Source organism: Mirounga angustirostris, unplaced genomic scaffold, assembly GCF_029215605.1.
Source record: "Mirounga angustirostris isolate CCGP_5_RB_7025 unplaced genomic scaffold, mMirAng1.0.hap1 SCAF_6, whole genome shotgun sequence".
Lineage (NCBI taxonomy): Eukaryota > Metazoa > Chordata > Mammalia > Carnivora > Phocidae > Mirounga > Mirounga angustirostris.
The window spans coordinates 22,004,088-22,017,062 of record NW_026991714.1 but is presented as its reverse complement, the minus strand read 5'-3'; the positions used below and the strand labels follow the sequence as shown (position 1 = coordinate 22,017,062).

The 12,975-nt window shown below is 35.6% G+C and overlaps 1 pseudogene; it reads left to right on the top strand.

The window, feature by feature from the left end:
• Positions 1–11,639: 11,639 nt before the first annotated feature.
• LOC123845333 (heterogeneous nuclear ribonucleoprotein D-like) lies at positions 11,640–12,737 on the top strand (annotated as a pseudogene).
• The last annotated feature ends 238 nt before the right edge of the window (positions 12,738–12,975 follow it).

Here is a 12,975-nt window from a genome sequence, read left to right as displayed (position 1 = left end):
ATTGTTTTAAATGGGAGCACACATTAGTTTGATATTGCTGCACTATAAATCACCACAAACTATTGCCTTAACAGAATACAAATTTATTTTGTATTTTATTATCTCATAATGTCCGTGGATTAGAAGTCTGGGTACCAGCAACTTACTTAGTTCCCTGTTCATGCTCAGAGTCTCACCCAGCTCAGTGCAAGGTGTTGACCAGACCCCATGATCTCTTCTGAGGCTCAAGTAACTCTTCCAAGATCCAATGTTGGCAGAATTCAGTTTCTGTGGTTGCAGGATGAAGGACTGCAGTTACTAGAGAACACCTCTCATTCTCTGCCATATGGTTCTCTTTACAAACTGGTAGTTTGCTTCCTTCTAAATCAAAAGGAACATGCCTCGGATACTTCCCCTTCTTTTAAAAGACTCACCTGTTGGAGCACCTGGGTGGCTCAGTCATTAAGCGTCTGCCTTCGGCTCAGGTCATGATCCCAGGGTCCTGGGATCGAGCCCCACATCGGGGTCCCTGCTCAGCAGGAAGCCTGCTTCTCCCTCTCCCACTCCCCCTGCTTGTGTTCCTGCTCTCACTGTCTCTCTCTCTGTCAAATAAATAAATAAATAAATAAATAAATAAATAAATAAATAAATAAATAAATAAATAAATAAATACAGACTCACCTGTTTAGGTCAGCCCCACTCAATGTAATCACCCTTTTGATTAACTGAAAGTGAAGTGATTAATAATATAATCATACAAGAGACAGAACATCATATTCACAGGTCCCATCCCCACTCAGAGGGAGTTATTCAGGGCATGTATACCAGGAGGAGGGAATCTTGGGAATCTTGGGAACATCTTAGAATTCTGCAGATCACAGAGTGTAACCATTTTGAGAGTGTAAACAGGCTGGATAACTTGTCTTTTTACTTAAGGGAACTCTGAATGAAGAGGAGGTACATCAGAAGAGCTTCATCTACATCCAGGCTTGATATCCTCACAAAATTATGGATTATGAGCCTGATGCCATGATAAGACTTTGAGGATTTTATAAATGAACCCTTAGATGTGAAGGGTTATGAATCATTGGGTCCAGTGACACACTGTGATGGACTGTTACCCCCAGGCATCACTCTTCTCTGTATCCGTGAACTTAGGAGGTTCCCTTTCCATTTACATGGTCATGCTTTCACCAACGTATCATCAGCAAATGTCACACAAACAGGCATTTGGAAAATGTGCTTTAGCTAAAAAATCAAAGAACTGCAAACTCATATTGAACTCCTGATGGTAATTTTATTTTCCATAGCAACGTGGATTAGTGAGTCTGAATCCTGTACTTCATTTCTGTCTGAGGATTAAGCAAATAAGATCTATCTATCTATATAGATAGATGATGATAGATAGATAGATTGATTGATAGATAGATAGATGATAGATAGATAGATAGATGGAAATGGAAGATATGTTTCTTTCTATTAGACAAGGAAACTAACAATAAAATAAAATTAAAAATACATACACACACACACACACACACATATAAAGATGCTAGAAGAACCCTGTGCTAATTAGATTGGAATTGGAGGATTTTAATATGTATCTATGGTTTTTAATACCTACATACAGGTAGGTAAGTGGGTGGGTGGATAGCTAGATAAGATTGTTATAAACACGTGTCTACTAGAAGCAATGACAGCTGGCAGCAATGAAAATACCAATACCCAGATGTTTTCTAAATACTATACTTATAGGAAATGAAGTTTCTTGGGGAAATTGATGATCCCAGTGGCGGAGCAGAGAAAGTATAAGATTGCCCTGGAATATCTTGCTATGAAAGACCTAAAAATGTGGCAAAGATTGATGCAAACAGATCTAAAGGTTACAGAAGACTGCTTGAATTTCTCATTGTAAAAAATGGCAAATAGCTATTCTCATACACTACACTAAAAACATTAACTCTCATGACAGAAAGAAAAATACCTCATATAAAATATTAATTAGGAAAAGAAAAATAAAGTCTAACAATATGACTGATTCTCAACATTTCAAAAGGCAAATACTGATAATGTGGACTATTACCAATGTTTGTTTTCAGCACCTTTTCAGAATATATTTTTGGTCAGAAGAACAATACATTGAAGAAAGTCTGTTATGTCTTTCAAATAAAATGTGAATGTGAATATATTATCTTTTTTCTCAGAGACTATTTCACTATTTGATCTCAATGATAATACTATCTAAGATTACATAGTGCTTTTCAAAGCATCTCATGTACAATAATTTAATCCCAACACTAACCCTATTGATGAATACTATTTATTTCCTCAACTGTAAAGATGAAGAAAGGGGGCATGGTAACTTTTTCAAAACCATGCAGCTAGTTAATTGTATTAAGGAGGGCACATATTTGCATGGAGGACTGGGTGTTATACCAAAACAATGAATCATGGAACACTACATCAAAAACTAATGATGTACTGTATGGTGTCTAACATAACATAAAAAAAAAAAAAAAAAAAGGGGTACTGCTGGGATATGAGCCAAGGCAATCTCATTCCTGATGTTAGGTTCTTACCCATTACATTGTTCAGTCTTTGTGATAATAATGTAATAATGTCTTCCCTAAATACCCATTGTTGGCTACCTTTTCCCTGGATAAGGAAATACTTCCACCTTTTAAAAATGAAGTGTACCAGAATCCTCATTTATTTATCATGACCCAATTTGCTTCTCTAACTATTATGCATTTGGGGAATCCAGTAAAGCTGCTCCCTCATCTAAATAAATAAGTAAATAAATAAGTATCTCCTAATAAGCACAGCTTACTTCTGTTTTTCAAACACTATATAAATTACTATTAACTGAACTTTTTAATGTCCCAAATCTGACTCAGTCAAAGGATGTTTTCATTAAATGAAATCATCACCTTGGTAACAATATTTATGAACCCAATACTTTAAAACAAGCTAAATCATATTTAATCGTATGTTCTGCCATCAAGTGTTGAAAACTTCTAAAGCATTGTAATGCAGAATACAGTTTAAATTCCTCTCAAATAAACAAAGACAGCTTTAAAATAATCAACATATTTCTGCCACTACCTTTTATGTAAACTAAATATTCTCAATATATATTGCTTGATGTTGATCTTTGCATCACTGAAACTGAAACAGCCACAGTGTATGCAGTCCTGTATATACAATGCATATATGCACATGTGTAAACAATATATACACACAGATGGTGTATAAATGTCAGTGTGAGTTAAAATAACCACAAACCAGTGAACATCAACCAGCAATGTACATTTAATTTGGAAGCTTTTTAGATAGGCACTTGCAGTGATGGAGAACACAAGGATTCACAAGATTCTTACATACTCTCTAATACACTCCTCTACCAAATAATTATCTTCTGAAAATGTTATCATAGGGTTCAAGCTCATGTATTATTTAAAAAACAATCTTGTAGGTAATTCAACTGTTCATAGCTAAAAACTGATTAGATAACAATAACGCAGGCACAGAGTTCTGCCCCCTGCCCCCAAGGAAAACCAAAGATAACCAGAATGGTCTTTAGAAGGCCATGCTTACTCTAGTTAATAATAAAAACTATACTTATGAAAAATAAATAAATAACACCTCTCACTATGCTAAAATGTTATAATAATATTTAAAGTCATTTTTGGTAAATCAAACAAAATGCTTTTGCATCACTAAATACATTTTTGTTATTGCATTATAAAAGAAATATCTAAAAACTCCAAATAAATACATTAGGCCATCTAATTTCCATAGTACCCACACATATCTCCTTAATAAAACATATTCCTTCTCTACCTAAGTTTACTTCTGCTAAGGATTGTTTTCCATTTCCATTGTTTGAAATTTTGGAAACTACAGGAACATAATAACCAACAAAATTAAAATTAAAAATAAGACTGGATTAAAAGTGAAGACCACTCATTGTTTTTTAATTAAAGTATAGTTGATACACAATGTTACATTAGTTTCAGGCATACAACATGGCGATTTGACAAGTCTATACATTATGCTGTGCTCACTGTAAGTATAGCTATTGTCTGTCGGCATCTAACACTATTACGATATCATTGACTATATATTCCTGATGGACAACACTCATTTTAATAATTATATGTTTGTGTGTTCATGTGTGTCTTCAGACCAAGATCTGTAGAGCTTACTCTCTTGTTTTTGATATTTAAGAATATATCACACAGTGAGAATGAGTCTCTTTTGAAAGATCGATTCTTCCACCAAGCTCAGCTAGAAAATTTACATAAAATACAAAAAAAATATATAACAGAAACACTGAAGACACTGGCAAACTGTTGGGGCAATAGAACTTTAGCAGAAAAAAACACAGACATGAGAAATCTCTCAAAAAGAAGGCCATCACATTGCACCAATATTGTCCTACAGGACATCTGCTGATGGCAGGCAAGTCTGAGGTTCTAGGTGTGGGCTGGGCAGAGTGTAGACAGCTTTACATAGCTGAACAGAAAAAAAAAAAAAATTAGAGACCTAAAGGCTGAAAATTCTAGTGAAACAAAAATGGAGAACTGAGCTCAAAATTATACAAGATGTTCCACCAAAATTGTTGTTGAATTTTCAAGTAGTATAGGGTAGGAGACTGAAAAGCAAGGCAGAGATTTTCCACTAAGTATACATGTCCAAAGCAGAAATCTTGATATCCCACACCCAACATGATCCATCCCCAAAATCTTTATTTCATTATATATTGATCCTATTTATGCAGTTGCTCAAGCCCAAACCCCTGGAAGCATCCTGACTGCTCTTTGTCATACTCCAGATAAAACAGAAGAGTATCCTGTCATCTGCTTTCAGAATATATCCCATGTCTGATCATTTATCAACAATTCCACTGTCATCTTAATCCAAGCACCACTGTCACTTATCCAACTATGCAATAGCCCCCATATCAGTATTCTTATTTATAATTTATAGCACATTCCCCTTATGATCTATTCTTCATTCATCAATCTGAGTAATCACTTCAAAACACAGATCTGATGGTGTCTCTTCACTGCTTACAATCCTCCAAATCTCACATTTCACATAAAATCAGAAATCTTTACTATGTTCCAAAATGCCCCCTACATGATCTGGCCACAGGACTCTTTTCAGGCATCCTTTTCTACTGCTCTCTCCCAGATGACCATATTCCAGCCACATGGGCACCTTGCTCTTGAACTGAGCATATGCTACCTCTTGACAACAATTAATTCCTTCTAGAGAAGGTGTGTATATTTGTATTTGCATCACTAAGAACAGGTTCTATATGTAAGCATTCACTAAACATTTAGTATTGATGATGATACATTCTTTTGAGTTAGTTTCTATAGTTTATACAATTTGAGCTTACAAAATTTCTATTTTCCTTCTATAGTTAGACATTATTCTCCCAAAGAGAATAATTCACTCAGACTTCTTTCTGAAAATTGATAATTTTCTCTAAAGTCTCATATATTCTTTTTCTAAACTACGTCAGATAATAGAATTCTATTATTAGGAAATCCTTCTATTAATAGGAATCTATAGGAAATGCACTTTTTGTGTGAGAACTGTCACCCAAATTAGTAATATGGAGTTAGTTTATGTACATTCAGAAAAGGAAGAAAACAATCACATTTATGTCCATATTAAACCCCATGTTTCAGAAAAGTAATCAAGAATTCAACAGCCCTCATGACATTAAAAGGAAATGTTTGTAAAATTACTGACTTTATGGTTCTTAGTTTTATCCTGAGGGAAGTCAATAAAGGAATAAAGGAAATATACTTTTAACTATATTGGCTTTACATCAACATTTTTTTATTTAATTGCTAATATTGTTTAAACATACATTTCTTTTATCTTAAGGCACCGTTATCAACATCCTATTGTTGATGAAATAATGGATTTGTTCCATTTAATTTTCTTAAATAGGCTAATAAATGAACAATAAATCAAGTTATTGCTCCTTTAGAGTTCCCTGCCTTCTCTCACATATATTTTCTTCTGTCTATATCCACTGTCTTCCACTGATAATATGTTTCGATAAAAAGATTACCAGTCATCATTCTCCTTAATCCTGAGATAGATTTTTCCTTGTAAGATTAAGATTATTAGCCCTGCCTCCAGTTACCTCCAACTCAGTTGTTCCTAAGTATGGAACTAACTACCAGCTGCCCAATCTCTCCCTGATGCCATCTGGATACCAATAATTTTGCATTTACAAAAGCACAGGGATTAGAGGTAGTAGTTTGTAATCCCTTACTTGCCCAGTATGTTTCAGCCACAGTTTCTGCATAAAATCTCTATCTTTTTCTTTATTCCTGTGTACTTTGTGAGCTAAATGTTTTATCCCTCAAAGGGCACTGCAGAGACAAGGAAGCTAAAAGAGAAGAAAAGGGTGAAGCCATACTTGCAGGCTGTAGAGGAAGAAGAGAAGAATGGAGCCAGAAAGAAAAGGAAGAGTGTCTGCTCTGTTCTTGCTAGTCCAATATTTGGCAATTGGCCTGTGCTCAAGTTTTACCTTGCTCTTTCTATTCACTTCAGAACAAATTACTAGAATGTGTTACTTAGGATCGGACAAGCTTATTGGCTCCCCTCAGTAACACTGAAGTCTCTCCTTCTTCCAGTTACTGGCTAGATCTGAATAACTTCTCCTCCCACCTCCCTAAAATTGATATATACAAATTCTGGAGATGAACCAAGTTTATTTGCTGTAACTCTATTTGAGCTTAGACTCTGATTACAGAGCCACTCTCTCGGGGGTCTGAACTCAAACTCTATCTCCTACAATTCCTACTGGTATGTGGATAGAGCTCCCACTCCCACCCCTTGTCCCCACTTTGGGTTGCATTTCTCTACTTCCAGGCTAACATGAGACTAGCACACTCTATCACAAAGCCACCTTGACAACAATGGAGCTGAATATTGAGATTGAATTCTCAAACCCAGCAAATCCACTATGAAAATATAAGGGTACTGATCTGAGAGGACTAGGACCCTGAGACATGGGATTGAGAAATTGGGGTATACATACACTTGAAAACCTTGAAATCCCAGGCTTCCTTCACTCACAGGACCTTCAGATGTGGCTTATTCCTTTATCTTTAAAGATAACATGCCTCATTTAGACTAGACTGTAGCCATAAGATCAATAACTAGAATTGTCACTACATGACCTGACAAAGAAAGGGAAATATCAGCTAAAGGAGGAAGAATATTACACTTTCAATATCTGTAGGGCTTAGTCCACATATAATGGCAGGGTGAGGAAGAGAATGGATCTGGTGGGAGCTAGAACAAAAGGTGAAGAACATAAAGTTGGCAAATATTATCAATATGGTAGCAATCTCCTGTATTAAGAGAGTAACAACATCAGCCTACCAATTGACTATGATTTGGGAGAGTGCCTTGAAGACACTTGGGCAAGAGGGGTACTGGCATTATTAGAAAAAAAGGTGGTGGATGATCTTGGTAGGTCAGAGCTGATGGTAGGATATACAATCATAGATTTGACCATCTGGATAGTAAAGGGCATGACATAAAGGAGACAATAATGTTGCTTAACCATCAGAAGCAGACTGTTTGCAATTCTTGTAAAGAATATCAATATGTGAGTAGTGGACAGGTGAACAAATCCTTAGAAGTCCCTGGGGATGATCAAGAGAACATGGATTCCCTTGAGATAAAAATAAGTAACCAGAAAAGGAATTGCTTAATTTATACAAAAGAACTTACAATTGGTAGTTACCCTGGTTTAAAGTCACAAGCTTTATGCCAATTCATACCTGAACCAGTTGAACCACAGCTTGAATTGACTGACTAAACACGTAGCCAGGATTCCAGGAGAAGGACCAGGAAAAGTTATGGCAAATATACACTGTAATGATTCCCTCAGTCCTCCCCTAAAAAGGGACTTATGGCAGTTCACTAGAATGACTTTACTCACAAAATGGGAACACCCAAACATTTCAAGGAATTTGGCTTTGCCAATATAAAGATTCTGGGTCCCTAAAAAACAAGCTTCCATGAAGTAACACAACAAATGTGCAAATAAACATAAAAATCTATAATGGCTGCCCCATCTCTTTCATCTCTTTGTGTAAGGAAACACCAACCTGATCCTCAGGAATTAATGCTTTGGTTAGAAATGTGGCAAGGGAGGCAAGAACCTGCCATCCCATCAGGCAATATGAAAAGACCCATCTGATGTCCTGAATGCTGAGGTCTTGGATTATAGCCGAGGAACCTCAAGCTTAGAAAGCTCCAGTCTTTTAAACTGGGGTGCTTATAAGCCTATCTATCTGCTGCCATGGAAAGATAGATTATCTAATAAAGAGACTGGTCGGCAAACCCATGTGTCCTCTCCCGGTGCAAGTCACTATTTTTCCAGAGGGATGGAAATTAATGCCTGGTTCTCTGTACCAGAAATACAATCCCAATGACACATAAGGTACTCCAGGAAAGAAAGGATTATTTACCATTACTGGGGATCCCCAAGTGGGACTACTTCCATTCCCAGTCATTTCATGGAGTGGAAATGTCACCTTGGTGTTGGCATGAACAAAAAGGACATGCTGGAATAACTTCCTTCAGGCAGTTTCTCCAAAAACAGATGAGATTCAACAATTCCAAGTGAACTAGGAACCATATGGTCTACCAGTTTTCTGGGTGCACTTTGGACACACTATCACCCTGTGCCCCACGGGTCAAACTTGAGGAATTTCAAAGAAAACTTTTGGGTGTTGTTTTGGTTATTGTAATGTCCCCATTTCCATAGGAGAGTAAAATAATTTTATTTCCAAAATAATTAGAAAAGGTTAATCTTTAGAAACTTGTAGTTTTTAAATATTAACTGAAGTGCTAAACATACTTTTTATGTCTCTTTCACGTGTAGCAAAAATCGCAGACTACCAAAAACTCACATATGAATTAGTCTGTATATAAAGTAATATTTTAAAATTAACGTAAATACTTATTTTTCTACATATATTATGTAGTAATTAAAATGACAACTTGGACAATATTAGAGCTCTGATTTAATTGAGGAATGTTTGGCTGATTACAAACTGTATTCATTTTATAAAAATGAAATTCTAATTAGTGTTGGCTTCCTGTCAAAATCAGTAATTAAGAAAGTTGTCAAAGTCAATCCTATTATATTCATCTTGATAATGAAATTATTTAAACATCAAACATGAATGTTCTATTAGCTTGAGGAGTATAATTGTTGTTAACATTGCTCATAGGGCTTAATAAACGTATCACATCAGCTACATTATCTACCTAAATACCTGTACACAGATGCTTGTGATTAAGAATTTGTGAATCTTTTTAAGATTAAGTATGTGACCGAGATTGTTTTACAAATAATATTTAACTTTCTTGAGTTGGTACATGTGATATGGTAAAATATGGCTCTATATTTTTCTGATAGTGAACCAGAATACTTTTTTATGATCTGCAAAAATAAACTGCACTTATTTCAAGTGTTCAATTTTATGACTTCTGGCATATATGTCCATGAAACCATTATCCATTACTAAACATATCCATCAGTCCTGACAATTTTCTCCTACCATTTAATTCCTTCTTCCAGCCCTTCACCATCCAAACCCTTTTCCAGGCAACCACTAATCTGTTTTTATTTCTCATTATATATTTGACTGAATTTTATGTGAATACAATTATAAAGATTTTTGTCAGGATTCTTTCATAATAATTATTTTGAGATTCAGCCATGTTGTGTTATGTATTAGTAATAAATTCTTTTTTACTGTTAAGTAGTATTCCATTGTATAGCTCTACCATACTTTGTTGATCCATTCATCTTTTTTGGACATTGGGGTTGTTTTCAGGTTTTAGCTATTACAAAGATGCTATGAATATTCATGTACAAGTCTTTTTATTGGGACATATGCTTTGATTTGTCTTGGATAAATACCTAGAAATACACAGATGATGGTAGGTCTATACTTTACATTTTTTTTTTTCAAACTTCTAGATAGAAGTCTTTCATCAGATACGTGATTTTCAAATATTTTCCTCCAGTCTGTTAATTCTCTTAACAGTATCTTTTGAAAGACATTCTTATTTTTTAATAAGTTCAATTTATATATATTTTTAAATAAATCATACTTTGGCACACACATAGGACACAAAGATTTTCTCTTTTTTTTATTTTTAGAAATTTTAAAATGTGTAGCTTATTTTCATGTTGATGATACATTTTGAGTTATTTTTATTATACTGTCCCTGGTATGCATTTAAGTTTCTTTTGTCTTTTTTTCTGCATTTTGATATACAAATGTCCCAAGACCTTTGTTTTAAAAGGTGATTCTCCCTATGTATCCTTTCTCTGTGTACCTTCTCTCTCTCTCTCTCGCTTGCTCTTTCTGTATATACACACACACATATATCCACACACATCTCTATACTGTCTATTCTCTTTCATTCATCTGTTAATCTTTTTTATATATTTTATGTTAGTTTCATATTGACATGAAACATAGAGTTTTACAATAAATCTTAAAATTAGATACTGTGAATCCTCAAAATTTTTGTTTTCAAAGTCATTTTGTCTATATTAGAACTTGTGAATTTCTAAATTAAAATCAGCCTACCATACCTTTTCTCTATTGTAAATGGTATCTTTTAAATTTTATTTTGAGGGTACCTATTGTTAATATATAGAAATAAAATTTTTGTATATTGTTCTTATATCTAAAAACCATATTCTTCTCAGCTATAAGTTCTAGCAGATTTTTTGTTAGATTCCATTGAATTTTCTACTTGGGCAAGGATGTATTCTGTAAAGACTATTTTACTTCTTCCTTTCTAGCCAGAATGCTTTTATTTTTATTTTTTTCTTACTGCATTTGCTAGCCTTCCAATTCAATGTTGAATAGAGGCGATTAAAGCAGACATTCTTCCTTTTTTTCCTGATCTTTATTTAATTAATCAAGGTATTTAATTAATTAATTTAATCATTACACATGATATTAGCATTAAGTTTTTCACAGAGGCCCTTTGTCAAGTTGAGGGAGTTCCCTGGTATTTCTATTTGTTGACAGTTTTTATTAGGAATGGCTTTTAGATTTTCCAAAGATTTATTTATTTAGAGATAGAGAGTGAGCCTGCAAGCAGGGGGAGGGGCAGAGAAGGAGGGGGAGAGAGAGAATCTCAAGCAGACTCCCCACCAGTCCTGAGCCTGACTAGGCTCAATTTCACAACCCTGAGATCATGACCTCAGCCAAAATCAAGAGTCAGACACCCAACTGACTGAGCCCCCAGGTGCCCCTAGATTTGTCTATTTTCTATGTTGTTGGACTTACTGTCATAAAAATGTTTATTATATCCCCCTTATTAATATCTTAACCTTTGTAGAATCTGTAGTGATGTAACCTTCTCATTTCTGGTATTTGTCATGTGGGTCTGCTTTCTTTTTTTCCTTATCAGTCTCGCTAGAGATCTGTCAATGTTATTGATCTTCTGAAAGCACCAACTTTTCTCTTCCACACCATTTTACATCTTGCTCCATACAAGACCCCACTACCTCCTGCTGCTGTGACCCCCAGCTGCACACCAGCACCCCAGGGGACAGCCCCACCACCAAGGAGTACATGAAGGAGTACAACAACACAGAGGAATTCGCAGAGGGATCCAAGATCAATGTGAGCGGGAATCAGCAGGATGACAGTAAAATGTTTATTGGAGGCTTGAGCTGGGATACAAGCAAGAAAGTTCCAACTGAATATTTGTCTCGATTTGGGGAAGTTGTAGACTGTACGATTAAAATAGATCCGGTGACCGGAAGATCAAGATAATTTGGATTTGTGCTTTTCAAAGATGCTGCTAGTGTTGATAACGTTTGGGAACTGAAGGAACACAAACTGGATGGCAAATTGATAGGCCTCAAAAGGGCCAAAGCTTTAAAAAGGAAAGAACCCCTCAAAAAGGTTTTTGTGGGTGGATTTAGCCCAGATAGTTTCTGAAGAACAAATTAATGGATACTTTGGAGGTTTTGAAGAGATTGAAAATATTGAACTCCATGGATACAAAAACAAATGAAAGAAGAGAATTTTGTTTTATCAGATATACAGACGAGGAGCCAATAAAGAAATTGTTAGAAAGCTGATATCATCAGGGCGCCTGAGTGGCTCGGTCGGTTAAATGTCTGCCTTTGGTCCTGGGATCTAGCCCCACACTTGGCTCCCTGCCCGGTGGGGAATCTGCTTCTCCCTCTTCCTCTGTTCCCCCCACACCTCCCGTGCTCATGCTCATTCCAGCTCACTCTCTCTCAAATACATAAATAAAATCTTAAAAAAGAAAAAGAAAACAGATATCAAATTGGTTCCGGGAAGTGTGAAATCAAAGTTGCACAACCCAAAGAGGTACCTGGGCAGCAATAGCAACAAGAACAAGGAGGAAGAGGTGCTGCAGCTGGTGGACAAGATGGTACTAGGGGTCATGGAGGAGGTCAGGGCCAAAACTGGAACCAGGGATTTAATAACTCTTATGATCAAGCATATGGAAATTACAGTAGTGTCTATGGTGGTGATCAAAACCATAGTGGCTATGGAAGCTATGATTATACTGGGTATAACTATGGGAACTATGGATATGGACAGGGACATACAGACTACAGTGGCTAATAGAGCGCTTATGGCAAGGTGTCTGGAGTGGGTGGCAATCAGCACAATAGTTACAAGCCACACTAAAGGAGGATGCTGGAGAAAACAGGAGAAGATTGCTAAAGTTAACCTATCTTTCAGGACAACATTGAAGATTGGTGTTCTGTTGATCTAAGATGATTATTTTGTAAAAAAAACTTTCTAGTGTACAAGACACAACTGTGATCAACTGTATATAGCTGCCAATTAATTTTCTTTGTTTTTACTTTGTCTTTTGCTATCTGTGCTATGACTCTATGTGGACTTGTGTTCATACAAATTTTAT